At 34.3% G+C, this 12575-nt stretch overlaps 1 protein-coding gene across 2 annotated transcripts in view; it reads left to right on the top strand.

Moving 5' to 3' along the window:
* The window catches only part of TBC1D5 (TBC1 domain family member 5), a 309248-nt gene that overhangs the window by 74519 nt on the left and 222154 nt on the right, over window positions 1-12575 (top strand). The window lies entirely within an intron of this gene.

The raw sequence follows: 12575 nt of genomic DNA, 5'->3' as shown, positions 1-12575 counted from the left end.
CAGTTGTTGTGACTGGCCAGCATTTGTAATTTGATGGAAAGCAGATGAATAAAGCCAAATTAAAGTGACAGTGATGACCAACTGCCTAGTAATTTAAGACCCTCCACACATTGCTTAGTGCTATTTATTCAATAAGCACATATAGTAAATATAAAACTTTATGCATTTCTTTAAGGTGATAGAAGCCATGGTGGGCAGAAGTTATTGTATATTATCTGCACTCTGTCATATTTGAATAAATTTATATGGAACTTATATAAAACACAGAACTTTTTGAGTATCTTCATGTGGTTTTGTTCAAGCTTTCATTGTATGATGTACATTACTTCCTATTAAGCGCTTTCTTTGCAACATAATTTCTGAAGATTTGTAATTGTTGAAGAACTAAAATTGTGCTATCAACTTCTGCAGTAGTTTTCTCCACATTATGTGTCTGATCCTCTGAGATCTTTTCTAATAAGCATTAATGTCATAAGAGTTTATTCTGTTATGAATGGTTCAAATAGATTTACAAGAAATGGTTGAATGTTGTTGTATCATTTTTATTAAGCAGCATGCATGCCTCAGAGTTATAGAAAAGGTTACCTGTATCTTGAAATTTGCAATATTTATCATCTTTTGCAAGGGTATTGTAGATCAGGTGCAAGAATTTCTCTATGTTATAAATGTTCTAACCTTGTTTTGGCATATTAATCTAGATTATTTTAAAATCCAGAAGTGTACTTTATAGTGGGAGCCAAGCTGGATCTGAGGAAAAAAATCATTATTCTCTCTGTCATTTGGCAGAGAGGAGTAAGGGATAGAAAAGGAAGAAAATGGTCTTCATTTTAAGTGAATGTATTCTTCCCTTAGAATGTACCAACAAAAAGTAGATCAAGACAGTCTTGCTTGGAGACAGTCATACCATCTGACAGGGAAAGTGATTTTAATTAATTTAAAATCCAGAAGCAACAGTATTTCTTTCTGAGTAAATGGTTGGAAGACTTTAATTACACATTGCTCTTGAAAGCACAGATTGCACTTAGTTTCTTTTTGGGCTTTTAGAATCAGACTTTAGAAAGTATTTAACTTGCAGGAATAACGGAGTACTTTCCTGAACTGACTGGCTGTTACTGAGTTTTCTCAGTATGAATATAGCTACTTGAAAATAGGAATTTAGTGGAATGTTTTGGGTTTGGGGATTTTTGGTTTTGTTTGGTTTTTATAACAGAAAAGTCATCCAATACTTTTAGCTGGATTTTGGCATCAAAAATTTAAAAAAACATTTACTGCATAAAAAGTAAGTTTTGACAAAAGCAAAGGAAATGGTAAAGTGTTTAAGTTGTGAATCAATATCTGGTTACATCTAATAGTCCAGTTGAGAATATTTTATAGTGTGAAACTGCTTTAGGTGAATAGTGACCAGCTAGAGGAGTAGTGAGTCATTAATTGTATATCTAGGTTCATTTAACTTATTAATTGCACTTTGATGAATGAAATGTAAATGTTCAATAGAGTCTTCTGTACATGAAAACTATAGTTATGAAACCTGCACAAAACCTGGTTTTGTAACATTTTAGGGGAAACAATCATGGTTTTGTTTTACTTTAGTTTTTAGCAAAGACACATTTAAATATTAAAATATTCCCATGCAAAACATATGTCTTATTCCAAAAGATACTGTAATAAGCATCATTAAAAGAATGGACTATTTAATGTAAAAAAAAAAGCTCCACATTCATGACATATTTACTCTATACAGGGATCTTTATGCCTATGCTCCTAGATTGTTTGAAAAGAAAATTTGGCTAATGCAATTTTTAAAACTTTTCTGACACTTCTTTTCAGATGCATTTCCTTTCTTGAATGTATCATTAGTGGGCAATACAGGAACTTGAAACACAGAAGATTTCATATGCAAGCTTCTTGAAGAATTATAGTGAAACCTGCATTTAACACTTTGCCAGTATGAAAGTTTCTTTCAGTGTCTTGTTTCTTGTGACTATTTTAAGTATTGTAATTAATCTTGAGGTTTCGGTATTTTCTCTGTTGCAAGTACCAGGGAGTGGTATCGGATTGTTTTCCCTGTTTCTTGTACAAACAAGCTCTGAGTTTGGGAAGGTCGTCTTAACATCCCTCAAGGTTTTGCAGATAAAAGTCCCACAAAATAACTTTCCCTTTCCACAGTATTTTTAGGGTGCTAAGAGGAAGGGTTTGTTGTTTGGTAGTTGTAATTTGGTCTGGTGTAGCAGTGATACTGACTTCCCTATTGCCTTCAGCAGAAGCTTGGGAAATTTAGTACTTTACACAGAAAAAGAAATTGGTTTAAGTAATTGGGAAAAGTGAAGTGATATTTAATGGAAGAGACTGGTGATTTCGGCCATTGTTTGAGTCCATACTTCCTCAACTTGTCAAACTGGAACGGAATCTTGAAGTCCTTTTAGATTCATTTTTATTACAAGGCACAAAGTTAAGAGAGACCAGAAGATCCACTGTTCCTTAAAATATATCTCTTTGAATATATACACAGTACATGCATTTCAAGTTGAGTCTTCTAATGACTGCATGTTGAGTAACTTGAAAAACAACATATATAACCAGCAATTTCATTACACACAGAACTGATCTGACTCGTCTTACGTGCCCAATTTTACTTCCTTAAGATGTGACATTTTTTTCATTCTCACAGTGCTTCTCAGGTACCCAGGAATCACCTCCTTTAAAGTAACATATGTATCTGAGACTGTGGTAGTTTGGGAGCTTTTTCATTACATATGTTTGCATTTGCAGTCTGAAAATGTCACACTAAGCTCTTACCAAAACACACAAAAAAAAGTTCCTCATTTAAAAATATGTCAGAATATTTGGACCAATTTGATTTGCTGATTTTTCATTCTGAAAGTATAGATTTTTTGAGTTAGAGTTGCATGTTATAGAATTAAAGGAAATACTTAGCTGGCCATCACAGAAAAGTCATGATAGTGTGTGGGTAGAAATACATAGTATTTGTGTGTATGTATGTCTCACAAGAGGTATGAGAGATTAATGTGCTTCTTAACTGAAAAGTTCTTTTTCCACTCTAAGGATATTTAAAAATAATTCTATCCATTTGGTGGAGCAATAGCTTAGTTAATGAAATTTGATATTTTGGAGTTTTTCATTCTTGTGCAACATCTGTAAACATGTTCCCAAACCTGACATGCAGTTCTGTAATTAACTTTGTGTTTCCATGGTGTTTTGTCAATGAATAGAAGAAATACTGTTTATAAAAATAGGGGGGGAAAAATAGTTTTCCTCAGCAGTACAGTTGTTAGATTTTGATGGGGTTAAAATATAAGCCATCAATGCAAAATCTGGTTTTGTTATTACCTGCTTAAAATCCTCTGTAGGTTTTACATACTTTGAATGAGCAGGGAGGTGTAGTCCAGCCCCCTGTCTGTACAGGGGTAAGATCAGTCAAGAAACAAAGCATTTTTTAACTTCTACAGAAGACCTGTACCTCTTTGATCACAGTACTTAGTTTCTTTATTTTCATTAGTTTTTCTCTGCATGTAATGTACATAGAAAGTTAATGATGAAAGAGTAGTAAAGTATTCATTGAAACTGAAAATTATAGTATTTGCAAATATAAAATCATAATTTACATAAATTTTATAGTCAAGAACATTATGAATGTAAATATGCCTTCATCTATTCTCAGTCTCATAATGCCATTCGTTGTCCAGTGGGAGATGAAGAGTGATGTTGAGACTGCCGTTTAACCTATTATAGCAGCCTAAAGAAATTTAATAGCCTTGATGTAAATATGAGGTGGGAAAAGAGGATTCATCTCCATTAAGTGACATAAAAAACATGGTAAGAATAACAGGCGGGTGGGTATGCATTAAGCACTGAAGTCCCTAAATTTGGACACTAATTATAACCACAAGGACAATTGCCTCCCACATACTTAAACTGTAATTTCAGTATGTTTTCAGACCAAAAATATGCTTCACAGTTCTTTAGGCACCAAATGTGGATTTTCTCTTGCATTCTTTTTTCATCTGATACATGATTGCTTTTCCCCTGCTATTAAATGAGAGCCTAATACTAAAAAGCTGAATTCATTATGTACTCCTTGGAACAGTTAGATCTTTAGACCTTGTATTTTACTAGATCTCATAACTATGCTGAGGAAGTCCTACCCATTTTATAGTGCCATAAGCAAATGTTGCACCATTATATTCTAGTTATTTGGAGCAGTTGTTTTAGCTTCATATTAATGTTACATATACTTGTGGATGACCAATAGCTGCTTAACGTGTTGCATGACATAAGTCACTCTTACTTTGTTTCTTGATGGTATATTCTTGTAAAGGTAGATACTATTCTTGCATGCTTTCCTAGAATTATTTTTGTTACATTAGATAAAGTAATTTTATATTGAGTAATTGCCTTAAAGTATGACCCATGGAATCATAAATGAGAACAGAGATGTTGTATAAAACTTTAAAGTTAATTAAGTGTTGCAGTTTCATTAATATTAAGCTGGTTTCCATGCAGGAGAGATCATTTTGATGTTTAGTCATTCCATCTTTAGTATAAATCAAGGTAAAGTATTAATACCTTTACCTTGATATTTAATAAAAAAAAAAAAAGCATTATGTCATTGCCTAACCTGTAATGTAATAATTAAGAGGTGGTATTTCTAGACTGAATTTGTCTGATGTTTTTCAGTAATTCTGTCTTACTATCCTTTTTTATGCTTGATTAGATAGTTATTGGCTATTACACCTTCTCCACATGCACTAAGCTGTAGATCTCAATCAAGTCACCTCTAATCTTATCATAAATAAACTAAATATACTGATCTTTTATCTGTCTCTCACACACAATAAAAAGAAGGATTTCCTGACTGTAATTTTTGTAGCTCCTTTTTTTGGCCTTTTTAATTTCAACTTCCTTTTGAATTAAAGATACCAGGCCTGGTTATAGCATTCCAGTGATGCCATATGTGCAGATAATTTCAGGTCCTTAGTACTACCATATATTTCCCTGTAATGCACCCAGGGATTGTTTTTAGCTTCTTAGCTATAGCAACATAGTAAGAGCAAAAAAAGCAGTTGGTTATTTACAATGACTTGTAAGTTCTTTAGGGATTCACTGCTTTCTAGGATGTAATCCTCCATTTTATGTGGCCTGTCTTGTAGGTTCTTAATGTTCTTAAGGTAAATAAATTAAAATAATGTAATTTCTACTCTGAGATTTACTTAATTTATGCAGCTTATTGGAAGGATTTTTACTTTTTTTGTCATCACAGAGCTTCAGCTTTTTACATAACAGTGAAGAATCAGCCATCAGGTTTTATGTGTATTTTGTGTGATTGATATTTTTAAAAAGACAATAAAGGGGACTTCACAAAGCATTAGAACATTAATATAGCACGAAGAAGGCTTGTAATGTGTTTGGCTTCTGCTGATACCTAATGATACGGCAAAAAAGCACTCTTCTGCAAGGCTGCTTTTAAGATATAAGAGAACCAGAGGAATTGTTAAGAATAATAGATAGCATATCTTGGATTAATTTTTTTTAAATTTGTTTTTAGGAGCAGAAGCACAAAAATCCTGTCTTAATCTTTCTTTTAGGTATGCTGCTTATTTAGCTTTTAGTAACTTGTAATTTAAGATCACAGTTATTAGGTGTATTTCTGCATTTTATATATCGCTCCCAGATGCTACAGTATTAGTTTTTATCACTGCATATTTTATGAAATGTCAGCCTTCTGTTGGCTGTTCATGCAGCATTGTTAGTGATCAAAGCCACAACATAAAGGAGAGGAATCTAAACAGTTGGCTTATCTTTGTCCTTCATTGTGACACAATACCATAAAATTACTTTACTATACAAAAGGCAGGCAAAGCTTCGTGTAGCACACTCTGCAAAGACGAACTTTTTGTTATGCTCAACAAAATAGATAAACTCTTCTGGGTGATATTTTGTGCAAGGAAAGTAAAGTTAGGAATGATGTCTTTGGAGTTTGGAAAAAGTTTTCATCTTTTCCTGCCTTTTAAAAGCACAATTATATGTGTCTGTGTGTGTGTGTCTGTGTGTTGTAATGCTATTAAAAATCTATCCTTTAAAACCTTTTGAAGTGGAAGAAATGTGTCCTTTGGAGTAATCTGTATGGGGTGCTGTGGACTTCTGAAGAGGGATAATTGAGAAGATAATACTTAGTCTTTACATGATGAAAACTGCTGGTGATTATCAAGTATATTTGGCTTTCATTTTGGTTTTTCACATAGGAGATTATTGTGAGTTTATCCCAATTTTTGGTTAAAAATATCAGAATATCAGTCAGTCTTAATTTTTCTGCTTGCCTAAGTGAGTTGTGTATCAGAACTGAAATAATAAAGTAGGAAAAACTCTACAAGCTCTGGAGATATTCTAGGAATAAAAATCTTGAATGATTTTGATCAGCTGTTGTGTATGCCCTGCACAGCAGTTGGTTCAATCAATTTTATGTTTTGGGATGGTTTTATTAAAACGAGCTGCTGCTTTCAGTAAATCATTGTAAAGATGCTAGCTTTCTATATGCTTTTTGGGGAGCTGCAGCTTACCAAGGCAGTCTCTTAGTGTAAACAGACTTAACTTGGCTCCTCAGGAGGCTAGGCTGAGTATGTAACCCCCTTACCATTTATCAAGATGGGACAGAAGAGAAAAAAGGAAATAGTCTCCTAATATGATAGTGGTACAGGAAGTAAAAGAGCAGAAGTATTCCTATTGTATTGTGGGGTCCTATGAAAGGCATGTCAGTCAACAAAGCTCTTGACAGTATCTCTTAAAAAAGATGATGATGCACACTACCTGATTGCATGTGTTTGTGCTGTCTTTCCAACTGCTGCGAGTCAGTAATGTGTACGCATGTATTCGCTCACAGTATGTGATCATCTTTTGATAAATGTTTTAGAGATTTTGAACAAGTCAACAATTATTTTCTTCATGGTGTTGTGATCAAGATGGCCACAGTGCTCCATTTGCCTTGGCTTTATGGATGAGATGGTAGTTTCATCCATCTTTTCTTAAAAACTGGCACAGGAAGAGATCATTCCTGTGTCCATTCAAAGGTTTTATTACTTCTTTCTTGATGTGCTTCAAAAATACAGCAGGTAGAAAAAAAAAGTATTATCGAGTGAGTTAAGGTTGAAGATAGTATATCAGAAACATTAATTAATTAATGCTTTCCATTAATTAATTTTGGAAAGTGAAATTTAGGAAAATAAAGCAAAAAATCTGACAATGGTAGGTAGCTCAACCATCAGCTATCTGACAGGAGTGTGCTCAGTGCAGGTCATTCTTCCTGTACGAATATGGCATCACACAGAGTCTGCATAACTTTCTACCAGTATCTACTTTATGATCCTTCTCCTGCCCTTCACAACTGAAAGATCTGAACATTTAAAGCTACAGACCTATCCCCAGTCTTTCTAGAAAAGGTCTGATTGTAATATGTTTCTCTTCTGATTTTTTAAAGAAGGAGGCTCTCCTCCCTAATGCTTTCATTCATCGTCCACGCCAGTAGGTGAATTTTATGTGTATTATATTTAATAGGGTTCTGGTTTGCTCATGAAGGCAGAAAATCTCTAGTCTGACCTGGCTGTGATGAAGGATTTAGAGTCACCAGAGAAATTTTGATGCTTATAGCAATTTTAGTGTCCACAGCAGCAAGAGATGTGCTCCTCAAAGAGAATGATGTACAAGGGTGCATAAGCAAGGTTAGATGTCTGGGAATCAGAAATTGGCACTTCTTGCAAGTCTAGAAGTTCAGGTGGCCATGGAGAGAAGACAGAAAGCAAAAAAGACAGTCTTTAAAGGGAGTGTTTTTTCCTCTACTGATCTTAATACCTTTAGGTGTTCTAAACCACTGTAGTTGAAGGATAAACATTTTGCTCAGGGCTCCTTTTTATTTGTATATCCAAGACTGCTTCAAACACCTGATAAGAAGATGCTAATGATGCTTTAAGAGCTGATAACATGCAAACCTTATCCAAGCAGATTCTCTTATCTTTACAGGTTAATCTCTTTGATTCCCTGGCCAAGAAGTCATGCATTAAATGCACAGCCTTTACATATTCACTTGCTAACCTAATATACCCCAATTGCAGCAAGCAAAAGGCAAGTCTTGATGAAGCATAGTATGAAGTGGTGCTTCTTTCTGTAATTGGTGTTTTGGGGTCCACAGTTTCATGAAGAGGTAGTAAATGTATGGAATGATAGCTCTTTATTATCATACTGGATACAATCAAGGTAGCTTGGTGCCTTTTACCCTGATATTCTTGAATCTTGATAGACACTCACATAGCTGATATGCTTTGGAAATGTAATTTCACTCTGTAGATGTTTTGTATGTGTATGTGCACAAAATACTCTGTAGATTGGTCCCATAATTGTGAGTATATATGTAAGCTTATTTCCATAGAGAAAACTTCCATGATGGTTTTGACCACCTTTCCCAGCTAGGTTCAAAAGCAGTCTTCACTAGATGAATTAATATGGTGGTTTGTTGAGCCTTTGTCAATGCTAGTACCAGCAAAACTGAAGGTTTTTCAGCCTTTTTAAAAATACCATTATCCTCAAATCTCTAACCTGAGGATTATAAATGTAACTGACAAAGAAAATTGAGCAAAATTGATAGTCAAAAATTTCTTAATAAGATACAAATTGTTGGTTTGGACTTGATTCCCGGTCAATGAATATTGTGTTTCTGAAATATAGGTATATTAGTTTATGCAAGGGTTGTCACAGTACTTGTACCTATGGAGTGTAGTAGTCAGATGGCTGCTCTGCACTGCAGAGAGCTCAATGAAGGTGACAAGAACTTAAAAACAAAGTTATGTACAAGAGATGCTGCAGCTATATATTTAAGGATTTCAGATTGACCGCATCCACTCTTATTAGCAATTAATTTTTTTGGATGCATTTTGCATTTCCATTTTTGTGTGAGTTTGTGTCCCTGGCCTGCTAGAATTGGGAAAAGAGTCAGCAAGGTTTCTAGGAAGCTGTCTTCAGTATACCTTTTTATTTAATACACAGATTAATATTAATGATAAGTACAATAGGAACTGTGAGTGTTGGGTCATCTGAAAGAATTAAGATGCATTCATGGTAGCTGTAGAGTAACTCAGATATTTTCACAGCTAATGATATTTTAGTTCAGAATTTACTGTTAAGATCTGGAGTACAAATCAAGCCTTTCCCCAAAGAGAGAGGGGAAGGACTGGAAAGGGAGGACAAGGTCTTCAGCGTTGGTGAAGAATAGCTAAAGAAGCAATCTGACCAGCCAGATGAGGAGTTTCCAGCAAGGAGGTGCTTTCTAACTTGGGCAAGATTGTGAGAATTAATATTGGATTTTCATACGGTAATTAATCCCAGTTCACACTTCTTACAAATCAACATTTGTAAGTATTCAAGCTGATAAACATTTTTTGTGTTAAAAACATGCAAAGGTAAAGGAAGATGCTTAGAAAGCTCAAAAGAACTGAAGAGTGCTTCAGTTTGGACGATATCAACAGAATGCTGAGGAAATATGAGCATTGCAGAGATTTTGGCTGTATTAAATGTCCTACTTTGCTCACAGTATGTATGCTGCATGTAAATACTGGCAAAGACCCAGGTTTCAGTTTCACTGAAGTCTACCCCACCTGTAATAACTGTAGTCAAGAGATTGCAGTATTTGTATATTCATCAGGTGCACTTTGTTTAGTTGTGATATTAAAATGTGTCAAATTGCTATTCAGGTATGAATGGAGAGTTAATATTCCTAATTTTTATTGTACTCTGAGAGGATTACAATTTCACCTAGAGGTTGGTTATTGTGTAAGAGTGTTCAGAAGAAATTTAACATGTCCAACTTCTGATTTGGGAACATAAAGACTGATTGTTCCTTTTCACAGCCATTGAGAAGGTTACTGTTTTAAAATATGCATGTGTCTGAGGTTGCAAAGGTGCTAACGAGAAGAAAGATAAATGCCTCCTGCAGTTAACTCTAGTGCCATTCCCATCAGTTCAAGAACAGGTTGCTTAAAAGTTGGAGGTGCAGCACTTTTTTGGTCTCCTTGTTGGATCACCTGCCAGTCAGTGGGGTACTGTGGCATCTTACATCACTAAAATTTGATTTGCACAGGTTCAGAGTTTTACTCACTGCTTTTTAGTACAAGCTGAAAGCAGAAATGCTGGAAGTTTAGAGGCTTTGACACATCTTGGGCAGGAGTGGGGGGTCAGTGATATTGCACTTTTTTTTGTGTGTAGAAGACTAGATATTTTTGGAAAGTCTCTTTATTTTTATATTGTAGGCCACTGTAGCCCATTTTTTGATTATTTTCTTAGCGTATTTTCTTCTTTTAGATAGTCTGGACTATTTTCATTACTATCCACCTGCTATTCCTCTAAACAAATTTAATGCTTCATCTACACTGAGCACCCCACTGGAACACATGACTTAGGAAAGGGAAAAAAATCAGCAGAAAAATAGGTGGTCTGAGCATTTATGTGTTAAATATGCATGTTAATTAGAAAAAATTAGAAAAAATATGAAAACAGATGTTACATAAATTATTTCAGTCTCAGGATAGTAGTAACTTATACACTGACAATAACTTTTATACGTGCATGTATATGTGTATGTCTGTATCTGGAACATTTATGCAATTGCTACATGGATAGAAAAGCACTAGAAAAATAACTTCTAGCTTAGACAGACCTTCTGAATATTACCTGTATTTGTTGGTGTTTCTCTCCCCTCTTGTGCTATCCACTGAGTTCCCAAAAGGAGGTTCCTCAAAAAGGTGCTGCCAGCAGAATCGGTTGTATCATGACTCATAGGGAGTGTTTGAGGTAATTGGCATTGAATATGTGCAGAATATTTTTTTCTACATATTAGTATTGTATTAGGCAGCAGAAATTTTAAAATATAGGACCTTTATGTGCTCACATAGCCTAATATTTACTTTGTTGTCTTTTTTTCTCTTAGCTCCTCTTCAGTGGAAAAAATAAAAAATCTTAAGTCTTTCTAGTAGAAGGTACTCCAGCAGAGACAACTAAAATGTTGAGAATGTGTTAACAGAAGAGAGAATTTTGTAAGTGGATATTCATGTTAGAATTCATCTGCTCTTAGTGGAGTCATTTTGTCATTTTATAAAGAAGACACTTCTGACTGACAACCAATTTTCTGAATATAAATTCTGATATAATTTGAATAATTACATAATTTCTGTCCACGTTAAAAAAACAGACATATGTGCAGTTCGTTTTCTAATTATCACCACCAGAGACTGAAAAGTTAACTTCTCAGAAAATGAAGGCAATATAACATGAAGTAAGGGGAAATGTTGAAAAATAAAGACCTGTAGCCTTCTGTAAATTTTTATATAATTATTTCAGTATAACATTCTACTTCTTTAGTTTGATAGCTTTCATATTCTTTGAAATCTTGTATGTTTCTGTTTTGTAAATTTGATTTTTTTTCCCTTTTGTAAAATCCAGCATATGCTGTAGGAAGGTAAAAGTCTGCAAGATGTAGACAATGAATTGTGAAAGAAGATTCTAGCAGATTTGATTGTTAATATTGAAGACTTTTTAAAAGAGTGTTCAGGGTACGCAGTTGCTGTTCTAGCAGATGCATTACGCTAGTAAATGTATGAAAATGTGGTTCTGTAAGAAAATGAATTACAGAAAACTATTAAGAAATCTTATTTATGTCTTGAAGAGGAAATATATTACCATAAATCCTACTTTATACCAGTAAATTGTGTTGCCTGTACAGAATTATTTAAACAAGAAAAAAATCAGTGATGTGTTAATCCTTCACTGCACATGTATTCATTCACATTGGAAGAGTCAGATTTCATGGGGACAAAAGGAAATTATATAAAAAGGAGTAAAGTGGTTCTAGCTGTGTATCTTAAATTTTCAGGGAAAAAACTACTTTGGAAACTTCAATATTCAGTCTCAAACTAATAGTGGTGATGACTTCAAAGCCTGTTTGAGCAACCATTTTTCTGTGATGTATTGTTGAATTTTCTTTTCTACATTGACATATTTTCATGAGCAGGCAGTACAGACTGATTCTTTCCCCCTGAAAGATATTTCTTTCATTGCTATTTTATAATGGAAAAAGAATAACCTTAACATCTGAGTCCACACCTGTTAGAATACCTCCATGCTGTTTCTGCCCTGGTTATTTTAATGAAGTAAGAGAGTTGTGCACTTGCATGGGTTCTGGCTTTGGTGGAAATGTCCAGGTTTTTCTCATCTGTCAGCTGAAAGTAAAATCTTGTGGTCATTGTACCATGGTGCTCTTACTGTTGCCAGCATTAATAAAAATAATAATGGCAAAATTGTAATTCTAGCTCAAAATAGTAACCATCCATTAGTTTTGTGATATTGAGAGGGAGCAATACATCTGCATTCAGCCATCCTTGTAGTTGGATGTAAGGTAGATATACACAATTCAAGTGTTTTTCCACAAGTGTTGCAAACCCTTATGATTTTGTTTCAGTAAAAATACATGGCTGTAGAAATTTTATTTGGCCATAGATCACAGTCTTTTCCTGCCAATAAAC

The sequence above is a fragment of the Erithacus rubecula genome, assembly GCF_903797595.1.
Source record: "Erithacus rubecula genome assembly, chromosome: 3".
NCBI lineage: Eukaryota > Metazoa > Chordata > Aves > Passeriformes > Muscicapidae > Erithacus > Erithacus rubecula.
Note: the sequence above shows the minus strand (reverse complement) of the source record. Positions and strands in the feature narration are given on the sequence as shown.